Below are 13200 nucleotides of genomic sequence, written 5' to 3'. Positions count from 1 at the left end.
TTATTATTTAAGAAATATCCATCCACAGCAGTCTGCTATACACTGTCCAAGACCCACACACAGCCGCGGTCGGTAGTAGGAGTTTTTGCAGGGCGGTGACGTGGGAAGCGGGAGGGGCAGGGCGGGGGTTAGTAATGTATGGATTACGGAGTTTAACAGGTAAGTAAACATATAAATAAATAAAACGAATTTCGTTGTGTGCACTGCATCACCAAATGCGATGCAGTGCACGCAAAGAAATTCGTTTTATTTATTTATATGTTTACTAACCTGTTAAACTCCGTGATCCATACATTACTACCCCCCCACCCTGCCCCTCCCCCTCCCCACGTCACCGCCCTGCAGAAACTCCTACTACCGACCGCGGCTGCCCACACATCTCTATCACTGCCTGCAGGGATGCCTATTCTCAGCAGCATTGGTAGTTTGACAAACAATGGCTCAGTGTAATTCATAAATGGCTTACTTTGCATGTAACATTTTTAGAATGATATTTAAAAGGCACTGGATATGTTATTAAAAAACACAAGTGCCTATCAATGGAAGATAACTCACTTATAGCCACTTTGGATGTTCATTTTCTTTATATGTGGGATAAAGTACCCTCTGACAGAAATTATATGGATATTGAAAGCCACTGAGTAGTTCCATATAGAGGAATGAGGCTGAATTCTGAGTTCTTTTATAAGGTAATAGAACTCTGAGGTGACTTGCAATATTCTTATCATGTACACTAGGGGGTAGTTTATCCCATATGACACATGCTCACACCATCACCTTTCCCACAAATCATGTTAAACCTTGCTGTGTAGCTTTTTCATATAAAATAGCAAGCATGTTTGAAAACATGAAGAATACAAATAAAACCTCTAGGGCAAAATTAAACACATCAAAACCTGCTAGATATTTGTTGAAAAGAGATATTAAAAACAGTTCAATACAAATCAGTTTAAAAAAAAACATCTGCAGTAGCTGTGAATTTGAAGATACATGCAAAACTATTCAAGCTTTTCTCTATCTAACGAGTGCAAATAATAAACATGTTCTCTCTACTTGTCATTGTAAGCTGGAAAAATAGAGCAAAAAAAAGAAAAGCAACATTCCATTTTTTCAAATATGCTCAGTTACCTGACCTGCCTTTCACCTCGGCTGCTGGCTGCAGGTTTTGTGGCATCAAAACATGACTGTAATAACTTATAATAGTTAAATGCACATGTCTTTTCTTTATAATCAGCGACTGGATGTGTCACAAGTCGCCGATTTTACAAAAAAAATAGAGTGGCGTTTACATAGGAACTAGAGTCCCATGTATTATAGTTCAATAAAACTCACAAATGGTTTACAGGCTTCACCATATTTTCTGGCTAATAGATGAGCTTCTTATCTGTGGCATAGCAAGACGTTCCTTACCATGGCATGATTTTTGTTAGAAAATATTGTGTTCTTGTTTAATGAAGAGTACTTTCTACACCTTTGCAGCATTGTTATGGGGACATCGTTTGCAACTATGTCTGCCAACCTAACGATGGGCTATTTTGAGAATATCAATACCTTGACCCTAACTTGAAAGATTAATTCAAGAATGTACACATCTGGAAAAGATAGAAAGAAACATGTTCATGGTCTGGAGCACTAACTAAGACAAACTACTTCAATATACTCTCTGACTCCCACACTGAAGGGGGCTTAAATTCACAAGCTCATTTTCCAAAATATCCACAAAATGATGGGGGGGATTAAATTCACAAGCTTAATTTCCAAAACATCAGTAGAGTTTCTTGACCTTAACAGTAAAATGCAGAACAATAGCCTCAATATGTCACTCTAGCAAAAGGAGACTGCATTGAATTGTCTATTGGAAGCTCATAGCTTCAATCCAATCAACATGATTGATGTAAAACCATGTGGGCAAATTCTTCATGCAAAACAAAATTGCACATCAGATGAACAAAACTGTAATGTTGTTGTCAATATGTTTATACATTTGTCAAGAAGAGCGTATTCTGGCAAAATGCTGAATGAGGCTGGGAAAATGCTGTTTTGAAGAATAGATAGTAATTATTTGTGAGTAGAAAATAATGAATACCAACCTCCACAAGGGGTAGTTGTGATTATCTAAAACAGTTGTGATCTAAAATTATTATTATGCTTACAGTCATGAAGCCTTTGAGACCCAATACAGAAGAATGACTGAATTGTTTTCTTCAAGCATCATGAATGTTAACATGTTACCTTTGCTATTAAAAATTACCTTTACCACCTTGATGTATTTAAATATCGTATGGAGCCTTTCCTTTGTTACTGTTCATTTATTTTGGATATCATTGATATGATCGGTCGTTAATCATTGCTTATTTTATCGATTATGTAATCAAGAATATTTTGCAATTTTTTTCTCATGTCTAAAAGTATACATGGTTTTGTCCAAGATGAACGACTGTCTTAATTAATTTACTAGCCTTGGTCATGTATCCTTTTTGAACTTGATTCTTTTATGCAATTTTTATTCCATTTGAAGGTACTAATTGGCTTGCCACGTGTTTATGTTATCCATGAATGTAGAACTCAACTTCTTTTACTATGATAATATTTATGGCCACTTGGTGAATGTATGTGTATTATGCTGTCGGAAGCAATGCTCATGTTAGAACAACATTTAAAATCACATTTCAATATTTGGACTGTTAAAGATTTAATTCAATGATTTTTACATAACCTAATATGGGCAACACCTGTGTTGGATTAACATGTGACTATTTAAATAAGTCAGCAAATGCCCCACATAACCTTGACAAAGTCCGTGGATGTGAGTAAAACGTTGGTGATGTATGATTGACACCATGGCTTCTACACATTTTGACCTTCCACTTTGCTAAGATTACCAAACGAAACTTTTGTTGTACATTTACAGTTCCTGAAATGTGCATAGTCTTTTGGTTGGCGAATACCTCTTGGTATGTGTTATTTTTTTCTTACTGAGACAGTGAAAATACCTGTTTGGAAATTATTCACTGCGAGAGCATAGTTTTCCCACCATCTAGTGTGACACTTTTTTATGTATTAAGCACCCTGTCCTGTGGGGTTGAAAAGAACACTTTAGGAGTGGAAAAGCTATATAAATATTTTTCCACATAACAAAGGTTATTTTCTTTGCTATGCATGTAGATGTATGTGGATGCATGTGACAATTAACTTCCACATCACATCACTTCTTGTGCCATCTACCTTGGCCTTACAGGAAAGTTAAATACACCAACCGAGAGAAACCAATTTTACAGTACAGTTGAAAGGGCAAATTACACATACACACACACTCTGGCGCAGACTGGAAGTGCCACAAAGCATTGAGTTAAATTTCAGCACATAAAGGGGCCACAAAAATGCAAAGAATCTGGGGTGAACCACTGAACTGTAGATTTCCTACAAATACTACTACCACTACCACTCTTACTAATAATAAAAGTAATGTAGGGTGGGGGGCGTGGCCAAGATGGCGTCGGAGTAGGACCCACTTCTGAGCCTCTCCGACGCCGCACCGAAAACAGCAACGTATAGCGGGGTCCCGGGAGTGCTGCACGGCGCTCCACGAACGGCGACGGCTGGCGGAGTGCTCCGGTGCCGCCGAAGGGAAGATTTGGAGCCTGCGGCGCCTTTGGGAGCGGATCCGCGCTGCGGCCTGTGAAGCCGCGGCCTCGCGTGCTGGAGGATCCGGCCTCGGCCTGAGCGGCGCCTAGCCCTTATCGGGCCCGACCAGTGCTGACGTCCCCGGCTTAGGTCGAACGAGAACGGGACGCACCTCCCTACGGGGCCACTGGGCACAGGTGCTGCGAGGAGGGACGCATCGGCAGTGCCAGCGACGCAGGGCCGTGGACCGGTGAACTGAGCGCCGACGGAGGCGGACCAGCCGGGAGCGCGTTCGCTGCTCCCGCCACCAGGGCACAGCAGAGGTGAGCCGGAGCGACTGTGGGGAGTGCGGAACCGGCAGAGGCGTGAGGGACAACGCAGCAACGGAGGACCGGGGCCGGGGGCAGACCAGGAGCGACGTCTTGGCCCTGGAGGGGCGGGAGCTTGACCGGCAGCGCCGGGGGAGCTCTATCGGCCTCCCTGCCCTCTGTGATCGGGGTGGAACCCCCTGGAAATTGCTGGGACTCGACCGAAGGAGCACTTTGTACGGTCCGAGTGAACGGGACGCTTAGCTGCCCGAGGTGGGCGGACCCACCGGCCGAGCCGGCGACGCCATCTTTGAGCGGCCCTGCGATCTCTCTGACTTGGGCTGCTGGCTGGGGACGCCCACCGCGATCTCCCCACGCCTGCGACTGGCTGACCATTGGGCCTGTGGTGCTGTCTTTTGCACCCAGAATTAGAGGAAGGGCCACAGCTGGAAGGCACGGGGTTCGGATGGTGGGGTGCTGAATTCGTCGCCCACCGGGAGGAGGACTCTCCCTGCGACGGCCCGCGTGGTCCTGCAAGCACTTGAGGTGGGTGCCTCACCGCCCCCCTGTCTGCCCCGGGGGTTGGAAAAGACCCTTGGACACTCGAGCATCGGTGAGTAGTGAAGACCCTGAGGGGAGGAGGCCGCATTTCTGGCGAGGTGTGCCTGAATGTGCTCAGGGGAAGGCGAGCAGCACCACTGACAGGGGTCCCGGCGCGGTGTGTCCCTATCCTGTGACTTATCCTCACGACCGCGCCTACCAAGAGGCTGGTGGAGGGAGCGCGGGAGCAGTTCACGGCCATGTCCAATTCACAACGCAGAGGGGGGAATAAGGGGAAGGAGGGGGCCCTCAAGTCATCGCAGCAACCTGCGTCGCCGGGAGCCAGCGGTTCCTCCAAACAGTCAGATGATGAGGCACCGGCGACTAAAGCATTCATGAAGGAGCTCTTCGCTACCATCAAGGAGGACATTACCGAACTCCGTACACAGCTGGCCTCGGACCTCAGGGAAGTGCGGAGGGACGTGGATGGGATTGGAGAGCGGGTGGCGACGCTGGAGGACCATGACCTTAGCATGGCGAATGATGTTCACCAACTCCAGCAGGACATCATACGTCTCATGGAGCAGAATCTAGATTTACAGACCCACGTAGAGGATTTGGAGAATCGCTCCAGAAGGAACAACATTCGTATTAAAGCGGTGCCGTGGGACGGTGAAGCGGGGGACCTGCGTGGGTACGTCCAAGCCTTGTTTCTTCAGATCCTAGAGGATGAAGAGGTGCGTGATATCCAGATGGACAGAGTGCATAGAGTGGGGCTGCCCAGGAGGGGTGGGGGCCCGCCGCCGGATATCCTCGTCTGTGTTCATGACTTTCAAGTGAAGGAGAAGATATTGAGGAAAGCTAGAGACCTTTCCTCGTTGCAGTTTCGGGGCCATCGCCCCCAGCTTTACCAGGACCTAGCGGCGACGACCTTACAGAAGCGAAGGGACTTCCGGCCTGTGACCGCCTTTCTCCGGGAGCGCGGAGTACCCTACTCCTGGGGCCACCCTTTCCGGATCATCTTTCGGTGGGAGAATAGGCTGAGACAGATCAATTCCCTGCAGGTGGCGAAGGATCTACTGGGCATCGAGGAGACGGAACCATCGCAGGAGGCACGTGGCTCACCATTTCGTAGGCGGCGACGCTCTTCCTCGTGGCACAGGGTGGGCCCATCCCCGGAGCGGCGACGACCGGACTCAGCGGCTAGTGTGCAGGAGAGAGGAGCCGCAGTGGCCTCGGTGGCTTCCGCCACCATGGCGGACTCCCAGACGAGCTCTGGAGCAGCTTGACCCCACACTCGCAGAATGGCGTCGGAGGGGCTCTTGGCCTGAGGTCCTCGGGGTACTACGGTACTTTTGGAGAAGACACCCCGGATTTTGGACCTGGGGGTCCCCAGGTGGACACCCCTGCCCCTACCACAGTCCAGTGGGGGACTTTTGGACCATGACCTGCTGGAACTGAAGACTGCGAGGTTCAGGTTCAGTGCCTTGAGTTGCATTTTGTTGTTCTTTGTTCTTGGGGGGTTGGAGGGGGGGATTGTTGGCGCTCTGAATATGGGTGTCATGGCGGGATGTTTAGGTTGGGGATGGGTGTTCGAGGGGTGGCGGCGACATTGTGTGACGAGTGTATGTTGACGGGCCTTTGTCGATATTTTCATCTGTGTTTTGCATATGGTTTTGGGATTTGCCTTCGTTGACCCTTGCGTGCCCTAGGGCTGTGGATACCTCACGGGATTTGCGGAGTGGCCGGGCGGGCCTCCTGGGTTGGTTGTGGCTGGGCTTCTTCCCTAGAGACCCCATGTCTGTTTCTCTTTCCTGGGCTCGGTTTGTGGCGCATGTGCGAGACCGGAGCGTGCACCGTGGCTGTTTGACTGTGAGCATGGCGTGGAATCTGTGTGAGCCCTTATGCCTGTCAGCGTAGGAACTTGGAATGTAAAGGGCCTTAATTCCCCGCAGAAGAGGCAGAAACTCTGGAAGTACATCATAGATCACCATTTGGATGTAGTGGCCCTCCAGGAGACCCACCTGGCTAGGAAGGATGAGTTGAGGCTTCGGCATCGGCAGTTCCCCCTTATCTACAGGGCCTCTGCAGCTACGAAGCATAGAGGGGTGGCTCTACTCTTTCGGGCTTCCTTGCATTTTCAGCCCATGGGTGTGAGTGGGGATAGGGACGGCCGTTGGCTGCTGGTGAAGGGACTGTTGCGGGGCCGCCTGTGTACCTTTGCTGTATTGTATGCCCCTAATGCGGGACAGAATGGCTTTCTGCAGGATCTACTGGATAGGATGGGGGACTTTGTGGAGGGTCATTTACTCTTACTAGGCGATTTCAATATGGTGTGGGAAAGGGGTCAGGATAGCTCTGGGGGCCGCAGGGCAGTCACAGGCGTCTTCTCAGACGACACTAAACGGCAGTTGGGAGACCTGGGGCTGATTGACAGTTGGCGCTTTCTCCACACACAGACCAGAGATTACACCTTTTTTTCCAACGTACATCACTCGTACTCCCGCATTGATTATATCTTACTTAGTCAGGCTCTTCGAGGAGATATACAATTAGCAAGTATTTTTCCACTCTCGCTATCAGATCATAGTCTTGTAGTTCTGGGACTGCACTGGGCCGCGGGGGGAGATGGTTGGCGTAAATGGTATTTCCCGGCAGCTCTGGTGCGAGATGAGGCATCGTGTAAGGCCCTGCGTAAGGCGATTAGCGATTTTTTCCTCCTTAACCCGCCTTCAGACACGTCGGTGTATACCACGTGGGACGCGTGCAAGGCCTCCTTGCGGGGCACGTGCCTCGCCCTCAACGCGAACCTGAATAAACTAAGGCGCGAGGAGAGGGAAGCTCTGGAATTAGAACTGGCTACTTTGGAGCAGGCCCACAAGGCGAACCCCTCCAGGGTGACCCTACGCCCCCTGACGGCGGTCCGAGGGAAACTGAGGGCCCATTATAATAACAGGGCGGAATTTACTCTTTTGCGGCTTAGACGTGCCTCCTATTCCCAGGGCAACAAGATCGGGCGCCATCTGGCCCGGCAACTCCGGGACAAACGCGAGAAAGACTATGTCGGGGGCATCCGCGACCAAGCGGGCTCTGTCCAGCATAGAGACGCGGACAAGGCGGCCATATTCGGGCGCTTTTATGCGGCACTCTACTCAAGTGACGCTCTCGATCCCGGCGCACAATCCAAATTCCTGGAGTGCCTGTCTCTCCCGAAGGTTTCTAGGGAATGGAACGAATCACTATCCTCCCCCATCACTCGGGAGGAAGTCTTGGATGCCATTACAGACCTGAAGCTGCACAAGGCCCCCGGGCCTGACGGCTACACGGCCCTCTTCTACAAAACGTTTGCTTCTGAAGTATGCGATTACCTGGTCTCCCTCTTCAACGCAATGGCGGTTGATGGCAGGACCACGGACTCTATGGCTGAAGCATTGATCAGTATTATTCCCAAACCGGGGAAGGATCCTACCCTTTGTACATCCTACCGCCCAATAGCGCTTCTCAATCTGGATGCCAAACTGTATTCCTCTATCTTGGCGGGTAGGCTGCAGGACCTGATGCCTGCCCTGATCCATCCTGATCAATCGGGATTTATTAAGGGCAGACAAACCCATGATAACCTGCGCCGCGTCATACACCTCATCGAGAAGGCGGAGCGATTCCGCATACCCTCGGTGCTTGTAGGGCTCGACGCGGAGAAGGCTTTCGACCGCGTCGACTGGGGGGTTTTGCACCAGACTCTAGTGGCTTTTGGTTTCTCGCCTGCTTTCGTGAAGATGATTGAGGCTAACTACAGTGGGCCCACTTCCCGTGTGCTGGTCAATGGCCATAGATCCATGAATTTTCGCCATTCCCGAGGGACGCGCCAGGGATGTCCCCTCTCACCCCTTCTCTTTGCTCTGAGTATTGAGCCATTAGCATTAGCGGTGCGAGATAATGAGAGGATTCTGGGACTTCCCTTTACGGGCGAGCAGCACAAGATTTCGCTCTTTGCGGACGATGTCCTGCTGTCCATCAGGGAACCGGCGCTGTCGCTGCCGCATGTCCACTCAGTGCTCTCTGCCTACGAGGAAGTGGCGGGCTTCAAGGTTAATTTCGATAAATCCTACATCCTAAACCTGACCCTCTCGGCGGGGGAGGTGCAAGTGACCAGGCTGCTCACTCCACTTGCTTGGGCGTCGGAATCCTTGCTCTACTTGGGCGTGCGATTGACTTCCACCGTGAATGCCCTGTTCCACGCTAACTTCCCTCCGATGTTATCCTCCGTGAGAACTGAGCTGGAACGTTGGAAGCCTAAATTCATCTCGTGGCTGGGCAGGATACACGCCCTTAAAATGGTGCTCCTCCCCAAATTGTTGTATTTATTTCAGGCTTTGCCTATTCCGATTGGGCTGGACTTCTTCCGCCGATTGAAGACCATGATGCTAAGATATGTCTGGCAGGGCGGCCGGGCATGGCTTCCATTCTACGTCTTGAGGCGCCCACGCTTAGAGGGGGGGGTTGGCTTTCCGGACATGCACTTGTACTACAAAGCTGCCCAGCTGAGGGTCATCGTAGAGTGGTCCCAACAGAAATCGGAGAAGCACTGGCTCCACATGGATCGTAGCGTCGCGGGCCGCTCCATCTGGGATCTGGCCTGGAAGCCTAAGGCAGACCGCCCCAAGAATGCTTACATTAGCACCCCCACGAGCACGGTGCTGAAGGTATGGGACACGGTGAGCGGTGACGACTGTTGGACCACGTTCCCGTCCCCATTCACCCCAATTCACTTCAATCCGGCTTTTCCCCCAGCCCTGGCGGAGGGTCCCTTTGACGCTTGGAGGGAGGGTGGCTGTAGAGCACTCACCCACTTGTTCCACGGCGTTGAACCCCTCACTTTCCACAACTGTATGAGGGACTATGGTGTCCTCCCGACAGAGCGCTTCAGACATCTCCAACTCCTGCATTGGGCGACGTCACCTGCCGTAGTAGACGCGGCTACCAGACCCTTGTCAAAATTTGAGTCCTTCCTTCTTCACACTACTAACATGAGGGGTACGATCTCTTTCCTGTACAAACTGTTATTAGACTCTGCCGTGTCGCCACGACCACGATATCAAGACCATTGGGAATTCACACTGGGGAGGGACATTTCTGCGACCGATTGGCGGGCCCTGTGGAGAGATGTGACAGCGCACAATCACTCTACTGACCTCAGAGAAGCACATCTGAAACTCATCTTTGATTGGTACCTATACCCCTCCAAATTACACCGCATATTCCCGGCTACTTCAGATAGGTGTTGGCGGGGATGTGGGATGTTGGGAGACTTTAAGCATATATGGTGGGACTGCCCCACCATACAGCCGTTTTGGGCTGAGATTCTGTCCCACATTAGAGACATCTTGGGTTACCCGATTCCGAACTCCATGGACTTTGTCCTATTAGGACTTAGGGACCCGCTGCTTGAACACCAGACTAGGGCGGATAAGCGTGTGATGTGGCTGTGTTTGGGTGCGGCCAAGTTGACTCTAGCGGCAGCGTGGAAGTCCCCATCTGCCCCGGCTATTTCCCTGTGGCATGCCCGACTGTGGCGTCTGTTGAGCATGGAACGCCTCTCTGACATCTTCCTGGGGAACTTTAAGAACTTTACGTACAATTGGGGCTCGCTTGTGAGATTTCTGTCCCGAGGTTTGCCTTCGGCCGTATGCCCGTCAACGCTGCGATCTCTCCATCTCTTCCAGATTTGATCTCAAGAATGTCTGTATTGTTTGCTATGATTGCTGGTCGCCGCCACTGGGGGGAGGGTGATGTTGGGGAGGGACGAGGGTGGGGGATAGTTGGGGTGTCCGTCTTGTGTTCTCCTTCCTTCTTTCTCTCTCGCTGCGACTAGCTATGCCTAGGGAGGGCTACTGGGCCATGAGCGGAGTTTGGGCGGTTCTCTCGATCTGAGGGGGCCTATACTGGACTAGAATCTCTATTACCTGCGGACTATGGAGCCCTATCGTCCTTCCTCTTTGGATGAGTTCCTCCCCTTTTTTGCGCCCCCTGTGTGGGGCTTCGTGGCGGCATGTCGCCTATCCTTTTCTTCCCTTTCTGTTTCCCCTCTTCCTGTCTCCCACCCCCCTTTCTATTTTCAATTGATATACTGCAAAATAAACATTTTACAAAACTAATGTAGGTGTGTCATTTATTTTAAATTACAGTTTTCTCCTAGTGGGTATTTGTCTGGTCTTATGGGTACCAATTAATCTTAACATCTAGCCTTGTATAAGGCACCAGATTCTGTTATGTCATGCACCCGAATGACGTAAAGGGCATCAGGTGGAGCTAACTGTATGTTTTGTGTAGCTTTTTGTGTCCTGATCCCCCATTTTCTGCTGAATTACATATGGATCACAATTACTCATGCTTATTAGCAGTGCACTAGAAATATGGTTTAAAAGTGTTTGGTTTTAGATGATTAATATTTGGTTTGGAATTCATTAAAAGAGGCATACATTTCTACATGCAATTTTTCTTGTTATTTGTGAGGTATGCTGTGACAAACTTATGAATTAATCATGAAACTCAATAAGTAATGGCTGTTGACACTTAAATCTCAGGATCTTGACACTGCAGCGAACTTACAGAGTACCACAAACCTCCTCTTTACACTTTGAATCCAAGGGGGGAATCAGGGCGAACAATCAAAGTTTTCTTTTGGAGGGCAATTTGGCATCGATGCTCAGATACAAATGACACATGAATTGCCGCAATCAAAAACATTTCTAAGCGATGCTATAGCTTAATTAAAAGTTGGAGGCTTGTATTCACTTGGAGGAGGGCAATGGCGTAGTAAAATATGATGTGTATAACATCTTGCTGTAAATTACGCTTAGACACATTTATTGGTGGGTCATCTTGCTCCTTCGTGTGTGCACGGGGCCATATGCAGATTAGCGGTATCCTCTTGGTATTTAACACATGTGTTTAGGCAATGCAGCAGAGGAATAAGAATGGTCTTCCCAGGAGAGTCCAAAAGTTCTACTTTTAAATTTTGCACAAGTTTAACTGTAATGAACATATACATTAAGGCTCTGAAATGTGTTAACACAAATCCATAGTAGGTCCAGCACCATACATGGCCAATAAATGGTGCAACACCCTCCCATTGAAAATAACAGAGCTAGAGAATTAGAATAAAACACCATATGAAATAATGTTAAATTAATGTAACAATATGTTTTATTATTTTATGACTAACTACCTACATCACTTTTAATAACATTAATGCATATTATGTTTTTGTTTGGGTGGGAATCTAATTTTTATTTTAAACTTTAGAAATATAATTTTTATTTAATGTAATATATTTCCATTAATTAAAGATTCATGAATAGTGCTGTAGAATTTTAAATTGTGTTTTACATTAACTAATAAATATACCAAATAAATGTACATTAATATTTAATATCTAAAAATGTTATTATAAAATATTTATTTTTCAGTTAAATAATTTATTTAATTTACATATATTTTACCATAGGGAAACTCCACAATCAAGGTAGAGATTCCTGCATGGTAAAGTATAGCAAAAACTAAAAAACTAAAGTTTATTTAGCATGAAATGAAAGATTAAAAGATATTTTAAGTTAAATATTTAAATAAATTCATTTATATTTTTACATTAAATGTAGAATACAAATGTTACAGTACTATTAACATAATGTTGAATTAAAACTGTAATACTCTCAAATACATTCAACTAATTTAAAATTATTTTCATGAAGTTTATAATAAAAATTAATTACCCCTTACAAAAATGTATTTTTATTGTATAAAAATAATTATTAAAAGTGCTTTATAGAATTAATTCAAGTTAATCTAGTGGTATTTTAATAAACATTAAGGTTACATTAAGTTTTTAATTTAAAATAGTCTATTAAAATATTTTATATTTAAATAATAAATATATATGCAGTCAGTGCAGATATCTCCACACGATAAAGCATATGGAAAACAAAAAAATGTGTATTTAATTTAAATTCTCTACTGCATTTCCCCCCGGTGAGTTTGGGAACTTCCCATTGAGTGTTGATAGAAATGCAAAAAAGTAGTTTAATGAATATGAGCGGTGGAATGCGACACGTCATCCAATCAAAAGGATGGGAAGGAATCTATGCACCAAGGGAATAAACAAAAACAAGTAGAGTAAGGAATGCCACTGAATAAGAACTAATGGTCTTTCGACAACAGACAGCTAAAAACTGGTGGTAAAACCTTAAAATTAGATGCTTTCGGCTACTATTAGGCTTGAGGTTTGTAACTCATGGAAGTGTCTGGTTCATAAAACATTTTGGACCGACATGTGATATGTCCGTGGTGGTAAGTGAAGCAGTTCTTGTAGCAAAAATGGTTTGCCACTGTATTCAGTTCAGGTGTGTGTTCCATTATCTTGTGGTTCTAATCTTTTGTGTTGTTATCTGATGTATTTTGTTCTGCATTCATGCATTGTGCTATAATGCTTTACTCTGGTTATTCTTTATTGTTCTGTAATTACAATTGTGTTGTATTGTAACCTATTATGCTTTGCTGTATTGTTCGCTTTGTGTTATTTTTTGTGTGTTCTTTGTAGCCAAAGGCATCTCCTTCCTTTCAAATTCCTTGGGAAAAGAAGTGTTTACCACACTCTTAGGTGGTAATATACCACTGCTCCAGCTCTTCATCTAGTTAGGACACCAGTCACACAAAACTATGGAAACGATTG

This window comes from Lissotriton vulgaris, chromosome 6, assembly GCF_964263255.1.
Source record: "Lissotriton vulgaris chromosome 6, aLisVul1.2, whole genome shotgun sequence".
Lineage (NCBI taxonomy): Eukaryota > Metazoa > Chordata > Amphibia > Caudata > Salamandridae > Lissotriton > Lissotriton vulgaris.
The sequence above is the reverse complement of the archived record's forward strand: the minus strand, read 5'-3'. Positions refer to the sequence as shown.